The sequence below is a fragment of the Heliangelus exortis genome, chromosome 5 (genome assembly GCF_036169615.1).
Source record: "Heliangelus exortis chromosome 5, bHelExo1.hap1, whole genome shotgun sequence".
Lineage (NCBI taxonomy): Eukaryota > Metazoa > Chordata > Aves > Apodiformes > Trochilidae > Heliangelus > Heliangelus exortis.
The window spans coordinates 7,627,565-7,641,950 of record NC_092426.1 but is presented as its reverse complement, the minus strand read 5'-3'; the positions used below and the strand labels follow the sequence as shown (position 1 = coordinate 7,641,950).

General features: G+C 42.9%; 1 long non-coding RNA gene across 1 annotated transcript in view; it reads right to left on the bottom strand.

The window, feature by feature from the left end:
• Positions 1 to 143: 143 nt before the first annotated feature.
• The window catches only part of LOC139796874 (uncharacterized), a 120,683-nt gene continuing 106,440 nt past the window's right edge, over positions 144 to 14,386 (bottom strand). Inside the window, exons 8-13 of the long non-coding RNA XR_011726185.1 lie at positions 13,349 to 13,460; positions 10,443 to 10,572; positions 3,385 to 3,577; positions 2,745 to 2,823; positions 1,330 to 1,434; positions 144 to 271 (exon numbers count right to left, since the gene is read on the bottom strand). This is a non-coding gene — a long non-coding RNA (uncharacterized lncRNA). The remainder of the gene's footprint in view (positions 272 to 1,329; positions 1,435 to 2,744; positions 2,824 to 3,384; positions 3,578 to 10,442; positions 10,573 to 13,348; positions 13,461 to 14,386) is intronic.

Below are 14,386 nucleotides of genomic sequence, written 5' to 3'. Positions count from 1 at the left end.
TTTTCAGCACTGTACGAGCAGCTTGGGTTATACCTCCCCACTGCTTTGTGGCTGGAGCCTCTCCAACATCTGCCAGACTATTTAAGATAATCTGCCTGGTTTATCTGGTGAGTGGTGTTATGAGATTGTCTGGGGGCACTGTCCAAAAGGAAAGCCCCTGATTTTTAAGCACATAATAATGAATGGCCTCTCCCCAGATCTCTCCAGAGGCAGCAGGTCTGAGAGGTGTGATTTTGCAGACAGGGAGTGAGGCCCAGGGAGATTTGGTGACCTGCCAAGAATCACACAGGAAAGCCATGTCAGTTCCAGGAATTAAACCCCACTCTGCTGAGTCCCAACCCCACTGTGTGCCTGAGCCCAGCTCCCAACTCTTCCTCTAGCAAAGCTTCATGCTGACTGTGCATAGCTCAGAAGCTGTCCATGGATCTTTACCAGACAGGAGATCAAGTTAAAATATTTGGAACTGGCTCTTCAGCACAATAAATTCCTGGTTACCTGAATTCCATTTTTTGGCTTTTAATCCCCCATATATAATAAAAACCCCATAAAAATTAAAAAAAAAAAAAATTAAAAAAACCAAACAACCCATCACATTATTTTGTTTTAGGTGTGGCTTCTCCCTGACTGGTGAGATGGTGCCTCTCACCAATAGTCTAATTTCATCTTCTTTTTGAAGGACATTATTATCCTGACCAAAACTGTGGTGACTTAGGGCTTCCATTATGAAATACTCTACCTTGAAAGGTTCCCTGAAGAATTCAGAAAAATAAACAAATTAATTTGTAATATACTGAGTCACCCTGGCACTGCCTCAGCTCCTGCAGGGCAGTGAGGAGCACAAAGCAGCCCTGTGGAGCTGCTCTGTTTGCAGGCAGGGAGGGAGAGGGGGATCTTTCTTACTGCTTGGATTTTGCACAGCCACCCAGCTGATCCTGGGTGTGGGGTGGATTTCACAGAGCAGTCAGACTGTCTAACCTTAACCTTGTGAAATTATAAAAATCAAAAGCAAGGCAATGAGTGAAGATGCTCATCCTGGTTTCTAGTACCTTGAGTTTCTGTGGGACAGTTCTGGCTTCTGAAAATAATGTGATGGGTTGTTTGTTTTTTTTAATTTTTTTTTTGCCCATTTTATTTGCTTGGCCATTTGCCTTCTGGACTTTCCCAGTTTGGCTCACTGGGAGGCAGGGCAGGGGAAGACTGGAAAGCTCTAAACTCTGAAGCTTTGGGGCAGTCCAAGAAACTTAAACTGTGAGTGAGATGGGACACATCTCACAACAAACACCCTCAACCTGTCCCAAGAGCAGCAGGGGAGCACAGAGCCAGCCTTACCAGATGCTTGTTTCCATGGAAAGAAAATCCAGACCCACAGCCAAGACACATACCTGATAGAGAAGATTAGAAAACCAGGGCTGAGGGATGCTATTAGCCCAGAATCTAAGTGAGATTTAAAAAAAAAAAAACAAAACAAAAACAAAACACAAACAAACAAAAAAAAAAAAAACAAAAAAAAAAAAAAAAAAAAAAAAAAAAAAACCAAAACCAACAACTTCAAAAAATGAAAATCTGAAAAACAAAAGTTTTCCTGATTTTCACACTGACTGGTCCCTCTCTCATTTAGATTCTACTTCCACAGTGTGGGCTATCTTGAAATGTAACTTGGTCACATTTTTTACATGTGTTTCCTTCCAAGATTTCAATTTCTAGTGAGCTCTGCTTATCAGCCTATTATTACCATATTGATAAGCAAAGCTCATTTAGACAGTATTAGTGCCACACTACATGATCATATACCTGTGTCCCTGAAATAGAAGCTGGTAGGAACAGCTTTGCAAGCACAGAACTCCGCTTGCACTGGCCAGGAAAGCAGATCTCAGTTCAGTTTGGGAGGCGTTTGGTGCATTTTATGTAATCCAAAATTGTGATATTTTGCGTAGCTTCTCTACCAGCTCAGAGAGTGGTAAACAGCCTCCACATTTTTGAAATACAATATTAATTTAATTTCCGAGGTGACAAGTTTAATAGTCAATATATTTGATTCAAAAACTGACAGCTGCAGCCTAGAGCTGAAAAATTTGATTTAATAAGGGATACATCCAGTGCAATAAGCAATTTGGTTAATGCAGCAAAGAATTTGGCTTGTGACTGATCCCTTCCCTCAGCAAAAGGTGAATGAGCTTCAGTCTGTGCCACAGCCCCTGAACCAATTTCTCTCTGCTCTCCATTTCAGTATAAGACGTGCATTTCCCAATTAATAAACATCTTGTAATGCTCACTTGACTTCTGCAGTGTGTCAAGTATCTGCAGTATTTCTGATTATAGAGAAGAGTCCTCCAGCATCTCACAAACAAGTGGCAGAGCCACCAACCCACCCAGTGCTGCTGCTTCCTAATGCACACAGGACAAGCACAGGACCAAGGCTGGAAAGGGATGAGGAAGCACTTAAATCCGACACATCTGAAAATGAGCAAAGAGAAGTAAGACTTTCTGGATAGGAAAGGAAAGGAAAATGGATGTCCAGGATAGATTTTCTTCCTCCTGACAGAAAAAAATTCCAGATTCATGGAATGGGGGGGACAGAACAATTTTAGTTTTTCTCTCAAGTCATCTTAGGATGCTGTGCATTACATGTGAGGCTGTAGAAAGGAATGACTGGATTTATACTGGGGAGGGGAGAAACCAGCAGGGCTGTCTTCCCTGGAAGTCTGCAAAAGAACAGAAAGCTAATTTGTATTGCATTTACTTACCTTCCCCCAAAAAATCAACAAGTGAGGAGATTCTGCTTCCACTTTTTTATTCTTCTTTCCAATGGAAAATCAGTGGCTTCTGAAAAGGGTGGACATTTTCAGTTTTCTGGACAATGTAAGCATCTACATTTATTTTTTTTAAATCTAAAGCATTTGATTTTAAAATTTGCCTTTCTTCTCAGCCCTCTTCCCTCCTCCTTCCCCTTCAGAAAATCACACCACATCTTCTCAGGAGCATAAAAAAGGGAATGTTTATTTTTTAAGTGCAAGTATTGAGAAAATTACTATATATATATATATCTTTTCCTTCTCTTCACCTGGTAAGGAAATTCAGTAGGACCTTAAAACCCCTGGATACAACCAGTGGTGACAAGGCCTGCAGAGGACAGACCAGTAGTGAGCAGGCTCTGAAAGCTCAGGGCATCCCAGGTGAGCTGACCCTTCACAGAGGAGACGGAGGTGGAGAGGGAGGTGTCCATCACACATGAAAGGAGCAAAGGGATAGCAGGTCAGAACCAACTCCTGATGTGACAGGTCCTAGAAAAGGTGACAACTTTGCAACATGACCAAAAGCTGCCTCTGTCTGATGTGACAAGTACTGCTGCTGGGGGACTTTGGACTGGCTCTTTTCCTTGCTTACACCCCAGGTCTCTGGTTCCATGTGTAATTTATGTAGGATGCACACTCCTGGCTTATACACATGATCTGATTAACGTCTATGAATCTGCAGAGGATAAGGGGTTAACCTCTTCATTTGGAATTTGGTTCCACTGCTGTTGAGAATTGAGTCCACTGACACTTGCTCTCTCTCCAAATCATATTAGTCCTCCAAGCTCCACAGGGAGAACAGAGGGAGGGGGAGGGGCAAAGGAAAGAAGAAAAAAAACTAATAAAAAAGAATAATTAAAAATCCCCACAGCCTGATCAGACAGTGCTTACAATCTAGTTAGAACGGTTTAAAGTCTTACCACCCCCTCAGCTGGGAGGCCACACTTGCATTTACCCAACTGCAGCAGCTCATTTGCCACATCCTTATGACAGACCCCAGCCCTGCAATTAACCATTTCCTGGATGACTGCTCTCCCTCCTGGAACCTCTGACCCACCAGAGCTCACCAGGGGCTTAGCAGCTCTTCTGTGCCCCACCAAATGCTGGATCAGGGCTGTCACCAGGGAGCCTGGCAGCTACAGCCCAGACACAGACAGGTCACTGAGCTATTGAGCCAGAAGGGTTTCATTACTATGCTTTAAACACAGCCCCCTTCAAAAACATAAGCACACTTTTTAATTAAGCCTTTGCCATCTCCTTTCAACAGCAGATATCTTAGTGCTGCCATCCTTCCTTTTAAATCTAATTTGATTAGAAGTGTATTTGGCCATATCATATATATATATGATGATAAAAGGCATTTTTTTCCTCATTGTTTCAAATTATTTTTCCAATCATGTTCTATATCCTGCGCACAGGAGTGAATTATAAGGAGTTAGGAAACATACATGGTGTTAATTAGATAGGGGACGTAGAAGGTAATTTTTCCATGACTCCAGGGAAACCTTTATGTTATGCTTATAAAGCCTATGCGAACGGCCGTGCAATACAAAGTGCTTCTTAAAAATCAAGTTACACACTGAAATAAAATACTAAGAGCAAAATTAGTTTCTCCAATTTAATTCAGTAAAAATTTAATAGCATCTGACTGCTCTCTGCAAAAGTCATTTAAAAAATTATAAGGAATTCAGAAATGACTGATAATGTAAAAACACGAAGGCTGGGATTCTGTTTCTAACGGGGGTCCTGGTGCAGCAAAGTGCCAGAGCCCACACCTAATTCCGTGCCCTGGGAATGTGCTCCTGGGCCAAAGTTAACACCCAAAGTCACTCCAACTTCAGCAGGAGGCTGATCTGGCATGGGAGGATGTGGGAGCTCTGATCTAGAGGGAAAGGTTCAGGCAACATTCAAAACCTGAGCCGAGCCTTATGCACACATCACTAATTGCAAGTGCTAATCAGGTAAACAATCAGGACAAGCTGGAGCAGGAGGAAGGCAGGCACAGTGCAGGATGTGAGCCAGTGGGTCTCTGTAATCCCTGACACTGTGATAACCAGTGGAGGGGGCTGGAAGTTTCACTACGTGCACAGAAAAACGCAAATGGAAATTTTCCTAAATGTCATTCAATCACTACAGACAATGCCTCCTTCTTCGAAAAACTGGACCGTTAGTAGCAGGAAGATCAGAGGAAACAGAGCTGCCACTCACGCCTTTGCTGGAGTGGCTCAGAAGAGCACAGAGCTATGAAAAAAATACTTTCTGTAAAAGTGACTTTTCCAATAGGGATTTGCAGAGTTATAGCTCATCTGGTATTTTTTTTGTGTGTGAAGTGAAGGGCATAATGCGTGACCGATCATATTAGGGAACGTATCCACTAAAGATTTTTCTACCATCTTTGTGATAATTAACACTCTTTCATTGAAATGCTGTGTTCCCCCTGGCCAGAAACTGCATGCCTGGTATCCCTCTCTTAATAATTTTTTTAAGGTCATGAATCTTATCAATCAATATTTCAGAGTGTTTCATACCATTTCTAATATGCAGAAGCCTGGCAGGATCTTGCAGATAAAAATATTTTCTGAAGAGATTCAAAATAATTGCTTTTTTAAATTGCTGATGGGGGTTCTGCCACTCAAGCAGTTAAGCCTGAAAATGTGCTTAAGAGATTAAACAAGGAAAACTGAGCTGGTCTGAGTAGCTGGCCCCTTTCCATGTGTCGAAGAGTTGTCAGTACTCCAAATGCAACGAGATGACTTTGGATTTGCTGTGGTTCATCCTGCACACGAGATGCACGAGGTACAGAAGTTCCCGTGCTCAGCCAGGCTTTGCACAGCTTTCTCGCACAGCCACCAAGGCACTGAGGGATTCAGCCCAGGAAAATACATGTGCCAGGGAGTGATATGGTACCTGGAATCAGAAAACTGCTGCTGGTGGAGCCAGACAGACAGCGTGTGCTTTCAGCAGTATTTTCTGAGAGGTTTGCAGAAGGAGAGCTGTGCAGAGCTGTGTGCACCCACTGAGCATCCAGCAAGCGGGGTACCCTTCCTATCCTTTTTACATGGGATGTTTCCTAGATTGTTCAAAAAATGTAATTTCTTAACACAATGGTACTTCTTTAGGGACCGTGCTCTGTGCTGAGGGCTGAAATGTAGGACCTCTAAATCCACCACCCATCTGTAATTTAATGCATGTGTGTGTGTATATGTATACACACCCTCCCCTCCATTGTTCAGTAGTGGTGTTTGTATGGTTGTATGTGTGATTTTAGGTTTACTTACAAAAATAAACAGTGAGGAAGTCTTTGAAATTTCTCTGTATGTAAAACAAAATATAGATGAGAAATTTTTTTTTTTAAAACATAAATACAGTTGAAACACTGCATATTTAACCCTCTTTTCTTCTAGAAGGAAAAACCCCGGTGTTCAGCTTCCCTATGTACTTGTAGAGCCAAACTTTCAGGCACTTATGTTTTTGGCTGCTCCCATGTCAGGTGCCTAAAGCCGTGTCAGAGCTGTGCAGTTTCCATACACTGGATCTAATCTCTCTTATTCCCTTTACAGCTTTTTGAGGCAACACAATATTAAGACACCTGAAGTCACTGGTCTGTCTTCAGTGCCTGGCTAAACACCCTGATTTCCCAAACCTGAAACTCCCAAAGCAGCCAGAGAATCTGCATAGCACTGGAGAGGAGCTGATCACTTAAACTGCTGGTTTTTTCACTCTTACTACCAAAATACAGTCTATTTTTCAGGATGACATTTCCAAGGATGTCTTCCAAAGCTCCCTGCCTCATCTCCAGGGAATGTCTGCACTACCTTCTAATTGAAGAGTCAAGGCAGCAGGAAGCAAGGAGGTTAATTTAGTGTAAGCCATCACACAAGTCTGTTCATCCCACTGCAAAGCTGAGACCATGCAGGTCAAAAGCTGTAGGTGAAAGCTGAGGGACCTGCAGGATAAGGAGGTCCACATGGGAAAGCTCTGGTAGGTCAGCAATGAAGGCAAGGAAGACATGGTCAAGAGGCCCTGGAGACTAGAAGTCTAACCCTAATAATAATTAACTCAAAGGCCCTCCTTGGAGGCTCCCAACATTATATTCACAAGATTGTCCTACTTTCTGCTCTCAGATGGTTTTTGCTTTGCAGCACAACCTCATTACCTGCCTTCTCAATGGGGATTCCATCCCTCCCAGGTGCTGACTTCAGCAGCCTGACATTCTCCTTGCTCTGACACCAGCTAGAGAGATGTCACTACGGCAACTTTAGGCAATTTTGTCCATTCACAAAAAAAACAACATTTCCAAGGAAAACATTAGCCTAGAAAAAATTACGTACCATGCAAAGGCAAAAGGTGAGCACGACAATTAGAGGGACAACGTAACGGTTGGATTAACAGCAGAGGGTTTGTTCTTCTGAAATTAAATCTTGAATTTTAGTCTCCATCTATAATGCAAAATTTGATGGATAAATAAAACAAGAATTAGAGTGTAGAGCAGAGATAATAGCATAAGAATAACCAGCAATAACTATGCCTTGCTCTTACAAAACAGTTGTTTTAAATGCTTTGCATAAAGAGGAGTGCTACCTGTGATAATGGCAATGTGCTGAGCTTTGTGAATGGTTGACTTCTTAATTCGGCCCTTGCTGTATCCAGTAGCATTTTCAAATTTGACATGACTCATGCTGTTCCCTCTGAACAAGCCAAAAAAAAAATTACGAAAATAGATCAGAAAGATGACACTGTAATAACAAAATGTAAATGCTTCAGTCCTTGAGACAATTCAATACAAGCTGAATAAATTTGAGTTGTTAGGAAAATACATGTAGTATCAGAAATATCAAGTTTTATCTTATAAATATTAGATGAGACTTGAAACAGATCATCTCTGTGTGGATTGAAAATTTGTTCTAGTAATACCATTCATCAAAGAAAGATCATATGACCTTTTGTCCCAAAGACCTGTGTATTGCACTAAATAAAATCCAAACCCCACCAATTCTAGCATGGTTATCAATTATTTTAAATTAGGTTAGCGAGATTCAAAAAGCATCATGAAATTCCATTTAAGAATTGGACAAACCAGCAAATGCTTCACTGAAAGTAATGGATATTTTTACCATAAGTGAATGTTAGGGACAATAACCACGCTGCTCTCCTCAGTTCACATTGCTTTCCTGTCATATGGCACTCAAAACATTCTGGATACAAGGTGACAGGAGCAGCTTAGAGGGATCAAAAATGACAGAACTTCTTGATTAGGAAAGAAGTGAGTGCAAATTACTGGCTTGTATAGGCATAGTGATACCCTGCTGCTTGACCCTTGTCCTATCTTTGCCCCTGTCCCCTGGATGGAGTTCGGATCCATGCTGTAGGCTTGTGTCCATCTCTGGCTCTGATCCGTTCCACTCCTTGTGTGGATCCTTGATCTAGAGCCATCAAACCCTGCCCACCATGTTCATGCAGGATTTGCTGCCCAAGCTGCCTCATCTCCCAGCTTTTCCTCCTTTAGGGAGCAGATGTCAGTAGCTGCCTGTAGGTAATGTCACTTCAATGTACCCAGTTCCTTCCCTCCAGCACCTCCAGGATCACGTTAGCAGAGTTATCCCTACAGTTTCCATCGCCCTCATTCCTCAGTCTGCAATGACTTCCATGGCAGTTACATGCTTGGAGATGCTTTTGCCCTACTGGGATGTGGTTTTCATGTTCTGAAAAAAATACTGGATCTGGAGTGAAGGAGGCAAAATCATCCATCTCTCTTCAGAGAAGCTGGGTATCTTTTCAGAATCCCATGAGTAGTTTTCTGCTGCTGAGTCTTGACAGGGAAATAAGGCTTCAGAAAATTTAGCTTTGTGCCTCCTTCACACCCTCTAAAAAAGGAAACACTAAATTTAGAAAAGAGTTAATTAAAAATCAGTGGGGAATTCCACTTGATTGGATGAGGTTGCCTGGCTGAGGGTATCCAAGGTGATGTGTTCTCCACCGGAGCTAAGCCCTTTCCTGTACAACAGCTCAAGCAGAGCAGTTCACAAATTACTTCTGAGACCTCATAGTCCCTGGTCCAACCTTCCTTTGCACAGAGAGGATCTGGAAGGCTTTGGGACCCCAAGGTGATCAGAAATTCCAGGGGAACAGCATTTCTCAGGTAGAAGTGGTCACACTGACAAAAAGGACCCTTCGAAACTTTTCAGCAGGGCAGAGCAGAAAGCAGGTTCCTCAAGCAAAACTCACACAAGGAGGGTACCAAACGTCAAATACAATATTAGACTGCTGTAATAAAGTCATAAAATGCTGTGGTTTCTTTTCACTTGCTCTGAGAGCTGGACAGAGGTATTGTAACCACTATAGTCACTTGAGACATGGTGAACTGATTCAGCAGCTGATGAGAGGGACAGCCCCAGGTATACTCTTCCCCCACCATCATCACAACCTTGTGCTAACTCAAATACCCATCAGATCTCCTTGTGAGCTGATTTAACTCACTAAAATAGAAGAACACAGCCAGAAAAAAAAGCTCTAGTTCACCCAAAAGCTCCACGAGCTCCCACACTGGCACTGGTAACTTTGCCTAGCTGGGAGAAACTGGGAGGAAGAGAAAGAGGGAGAGAAGCTCAGAAAGTCACTCCTGACACCACACATTTTGTTGTCACGTGTATGGCCCATCACCACACACACCTGCTGGGAAGTGGGGACAGCAGGAACATATGCTTGTGGGAAGGCTCTGGGTCATGGAAGTGTCATAAAGCCCCAGCAAAAGGTCGATGGCTAAATCTGCCTCTCAGTGCACATTCCTCGTGAAGTGGAAAGAAGTTATATCTGAGCCAAAATCCATAGAAATCCAAGATCTCCTCCAGCTATTACCACCAGATTGTACTGGAAAGGTTTAAATCCTTCCTGAGTGCAGAGGACAGGAGAATGAGCTGAAATGGGGTCCAGCTGAGGACCTCCATGGAACCGGTTTTGCTCAGCTCTTATGTGGACCTTACTGTCCTCTCCACAAGGCTTCTACCCACATAAGACAGGAGGGAGAAGAAAATGGGAGGGATTCTGCCAAAAACTGCAAAGTTACAGAGCTGTTTGAAGAGAATCCAGTGTCCTCCAGAAGCAAATTGCAGTCCTGCCTTTGCTTGGTTGAACTGGAAAAGTGTGAAGGTCAGCAAACCAGCAGAAGGAATTAGATCAATTTGAACAAGTTTTAGATACCAGTTTGGATCTGGTTTTATTTATAGACTGTTTTAGTTGCTGCTTTCTCCATTTCTCAAAGGCTGACAGTGGTTTGATAACCATTCCCCTGTGAGCCTGCTGAGCCACCTAAGTGACACACCAAGAGCTTGAAGTCCTGAGATTTGGAAGCTCTCTGCACCATGCTGAGCCCTGTGAGCTGCTCCTCCCATCCATCACCTGCTCAAGTCACCTGCCTTTCCCTTCAGTTGCTCTGCCCTGTTTGTCTCCAGCTGGGCTCCCAGCTTGGAACACTCTTCTTGTCTGTTGAGGCATTTAGATATGGGTCCCTCAGCACTCAGATCTGCCAACACAACTGCTGCATTCACAGCCATCTTCTGTCTTGACAGTCACTGGCTTCCCCCCCCCCAGAAATCTTTATCTCTGAGCTGAACAGAAAAATCTGTCCATAAAAAGGCAAACATCTCAGCTTACCTCCCATCTCTGCTGGAGTCGAAGGGAAATTTGCCAGTGACTTGAACACCAGGAGATAACACTTTTCTTTTATCTGTGCATTAATCATCTTTCACTGCCAATCTCCCCAGCAAGAAAATCTTGCCAGTCCCTTCAGAGTGCTCAAAGACACAGTATTTACACCTCTATCACGAGATAGGCCCATCAGAGATTTCCTATTGCCTTGGTTGAATTTGCTGTGTGCTCATACACAGGTAACCTGGCTTCACAGATAGATGGTAGGATTTTGGTTTGGGGGAATAGAAACTGTAGGAAGCAAGTGTTAGGATGCCCAAGGATCACATCCACTCCCAGCAAAGGTGTGCAGCGTGGCACACGGGCTGCACTGAAGAAAGTGACTGTTCTATCTCAGACCACACAGCCAGAACATGGGGCTAAGGAACCCAACCCCAACCTCCCACACAGTCAGCATTGCACTGGGAGAAGACAGACTCCTGGGGTGGCAGCTTGAGAAAAGGAAACCTGAGAAACAGGGGAGGAAATTACATATGAAACACTTTGGCCATCCCCATATTTCAGTCATTCTTACTCATGCTCTACACAAGGAAGTGGTTACATGAAGCACGAGATGATGGACATTTCAATATCTGCAGGACCTCATCTGAAAGCTAAGCCCAAGACAAATTCCAAGTCATGCTTGCTGATTGAAAATCTGGTTTTAAGACTTTTCTTCCTTATTAGTGCAGAGAATCAGTGATCTAATCTACAGCTATATATATATGTTTGAAAAAAGTAAACAAGTGGATTACAGGCATTGATTGCCTGGTATTTCAGGCTTAAAAGACAAGCAAAATCTTCAGGAAATACATATTGTTATTTCAGAAATAACATTAGAATTAATTAACACAGTGATTATTTATTGGTTTTACTACTGGCTGTATGTATATATATAACACTTCCAAGGGCATGGAAATAGCAATAGTCTATCTTACTTCTTTAATAATTTCAATATGTAGTGATGTGAGACTTTGGCAACCTGCAAATACACACACATATATACAGACACCAGGTGTGTTATACATGTGGATGTACACGTACAATCTATCTCCAACCCTTTCAGAGTATAAAAACAAGAGGGGTGAATGTCAGAGTCACTGGTTATGAGAATTTCCACATTGCAAAGCAAAGCCCCAGGTTTGCAGGACTTAGCAGACGAGCACTCTCTGCCTCTGCACAATCTCACACTAACTTGGTTCAGAACATCACACCCAAAACCATCCCAAGAGCTTAGGACCTTCCTTGTGGTACTGCAGTGGGTTGGTGTCTCATAGATACCACTTGTCAAAGGAGTTACAGCATCACCAACCCCCTGTCTGTGTGTATGCCCACACTTTGGTGTTACAGGTAGAGGTGTTACCACTTACTACTAAATTGCTTCACACTACCTACACCCAGGAAGACCCCGCTCCCAGCTGCTGCAGATTTTACAGAATGTTAACTAAAGGAGCTACAATTTCCCATGTGGGTGTTCTCTTTCAGCTGAATTTGGCTACCCTCACCTCAGGGAGGAAGCAGGAAAGAGCTATGTTTTTTCACTCATGTTTAAAAATCCCAAGGAAATCCTTGCTTGGAAGCTTGGATCTGGGGGCAGGAACTTGGCAGTGGTGGCTGGAGGGCAAGAGTTTAACCAAGGACATGTTTCCCACACCCCCACTAGATTAAAAAGCCCTGCCTGTATTTAGCCAAGTTTCTGCATGAAATATAAGGATTTCCAGGGCTTCTGCTCCTCCTTCAGAGCCTGCTGACCTCCTGTGGGCCAAAGCCACCCCTCTGCTCCAGCCTGGCTCTGCACCTGAGTGGAAAAGCAAGGACATGGCCTCTCCCATCCTCTTTGCTGCATTTTCACAAGTAAATGGAAGAGCTCTGAGACCTGTAGCACAGTCTACGGTGTTTAATTTTCATCATCCTCCCTGGAACAGTTTTGGCTTGTCCTAGGGAGTTCTCTCTGAGACTGTGTCTGGGCAGGGTTCAGAGAGCAGCACTTGCCAAGGGCTGTTCCCAGTAGGCAGAAGGGATAAAGCCATCCTGTTCTGGGAAGAAGAGAGCTTAGCTGTATGGATGTGAGCCAGGCTGTGCCACTTGCTCCTAGTGCCAGAGAATGGGCTCTGGCCCAGTTTAATTACAATGAAGACATATAATCAGTGACTCCTTCCCTGTCACATATTGTTGGCATGGAGGAAGGAAAAAAATCAGCAGAGAAGGAAGGGCTGAAGCCACTGGAGGGGGTAATCTTTAAGTATCAGGTATGAAAAAATGGGAATGAGAGGTGGAGAGAAGGTAGGAATGGACAGGAACTAATTAAGGGATCAGGAAAAAGGGTTTGGATAGGAGTGGGAATTGCAGTACTTTGAGAAAGAGTTTAGCAACTCAAACAAAACAAAGTTGAGGGGAGGGGAAAAATTGAAGATGAGATGGTGGAAACTTGAAAAGGTAAGCCCAAGGGAATGTGGAAAAAAAAAAATCCCCACATCATTGGACAAGCTACAAAGCCTACAAAGGCTAAAAAACCCTTTGAGATAGCAAGGAAAATTTCTGTCCTCTGGGGTACCTGGTCCACCTGGTCCTGGAAAAGCACTCAGGCTTTATCAGGAGTTTTCATGTGTTGCTTAAACATTTCTGTATCTTTATCTTTAGCTTTCACCTGTGTCACATCTCATTCTTACAGGAGCAATTTAATCTCCCCATTTCAGGAAGCTCATGGTCAGATGGAAGAAATGTCAGAAAGAGTTAAGGTAACCCACCCTGTGTGTATTCCTGAGAGAAAACATGGAGCAGCAATTTCCATCAATAACTCCCTGCAGAGATTTGGAAAGGCTCCATGTTCCCTTAAAGGTATCCTTGAAGAATCATTTTAATTAACCATTTACCTGCTGTACTTTGCCTGAGGCTTTCAGTAGCTAACATTGCAGTCACTTTAGCATCAGCTTGTCACCAGTCCTATGAGCACTTTAGGCAGGATGAGCTTGCAGTCTTTGATTTCTGTCAAGACAAGTACATGCCACACTGAGGTAAAAATCCATACTGGAAAACATCTGACCCACCAGAAAACTGAGACACAAGGAAGAATCTCAGACTTCTTTTTCATAAATATTTCTGTCTTTTTTTTTTTTTTTTTTTTTTTTTTTTTTTTTTTTTTGGTGGGGGTTTTTTTTGTTTTGTTTTTTTCTTTATATCTGAATATTTTACTGACCCTGAAAAAAATAATAATAAAATCCTCTTACCACGATCACAAATGAACAAAAAAGCAGAAAGCTCCCACTGCTATTGTGCTTAGAATATAATAGTCAAGGTTAGCACATAATAGCTAAACAATATGCATTTGAAAGCCGTCAAGAGAATAGTGCTTTGTTCTAATGAAAAGGATTGAAATGTTTTCTACTGTCTGCCTTGACACTTCATGTTACAGTACTTGGAATTACTTCAGTCAGGGAAGCTGTCACATCACTCAAAGTGCCTATAGAGCAGCATCACCCAGACAGTGCAGTGCACCCACAAAGAGGGGATCACTTTTATCCTCCTGCCTTGCCAGAACCACTTTTGCTTGAAGACCATGAAAGGAAAGCAGCTTTCTAGTGGGTCAGGTTGTTGTTGCTTTCTGGTGGGTCAGGTTGTTGTTTTGGTTTTGATTTTTTTTTCTTTTATTGCTCCTTTGGCACTGTACCAGCTTATCCTGTGGGCCAAGAGACAGAACTCAGCAATCACAGCAGGAGTATCCCCAGGGTGAGTGTTTGCTGAGTTGGGTGCTCATGTAAAGCCCTTTGATTTTGAATTTTGAATCCTGCATGGATTTTGCCAGTCCCAGTTATTTCAAGATATAAACCAAAGGATGGAAACCCTGGTCCCAGACCATATCAGGCATTCAGAGGACAATCAATTCTAGCTCCAGGCTATGCTCAGGTTATTGT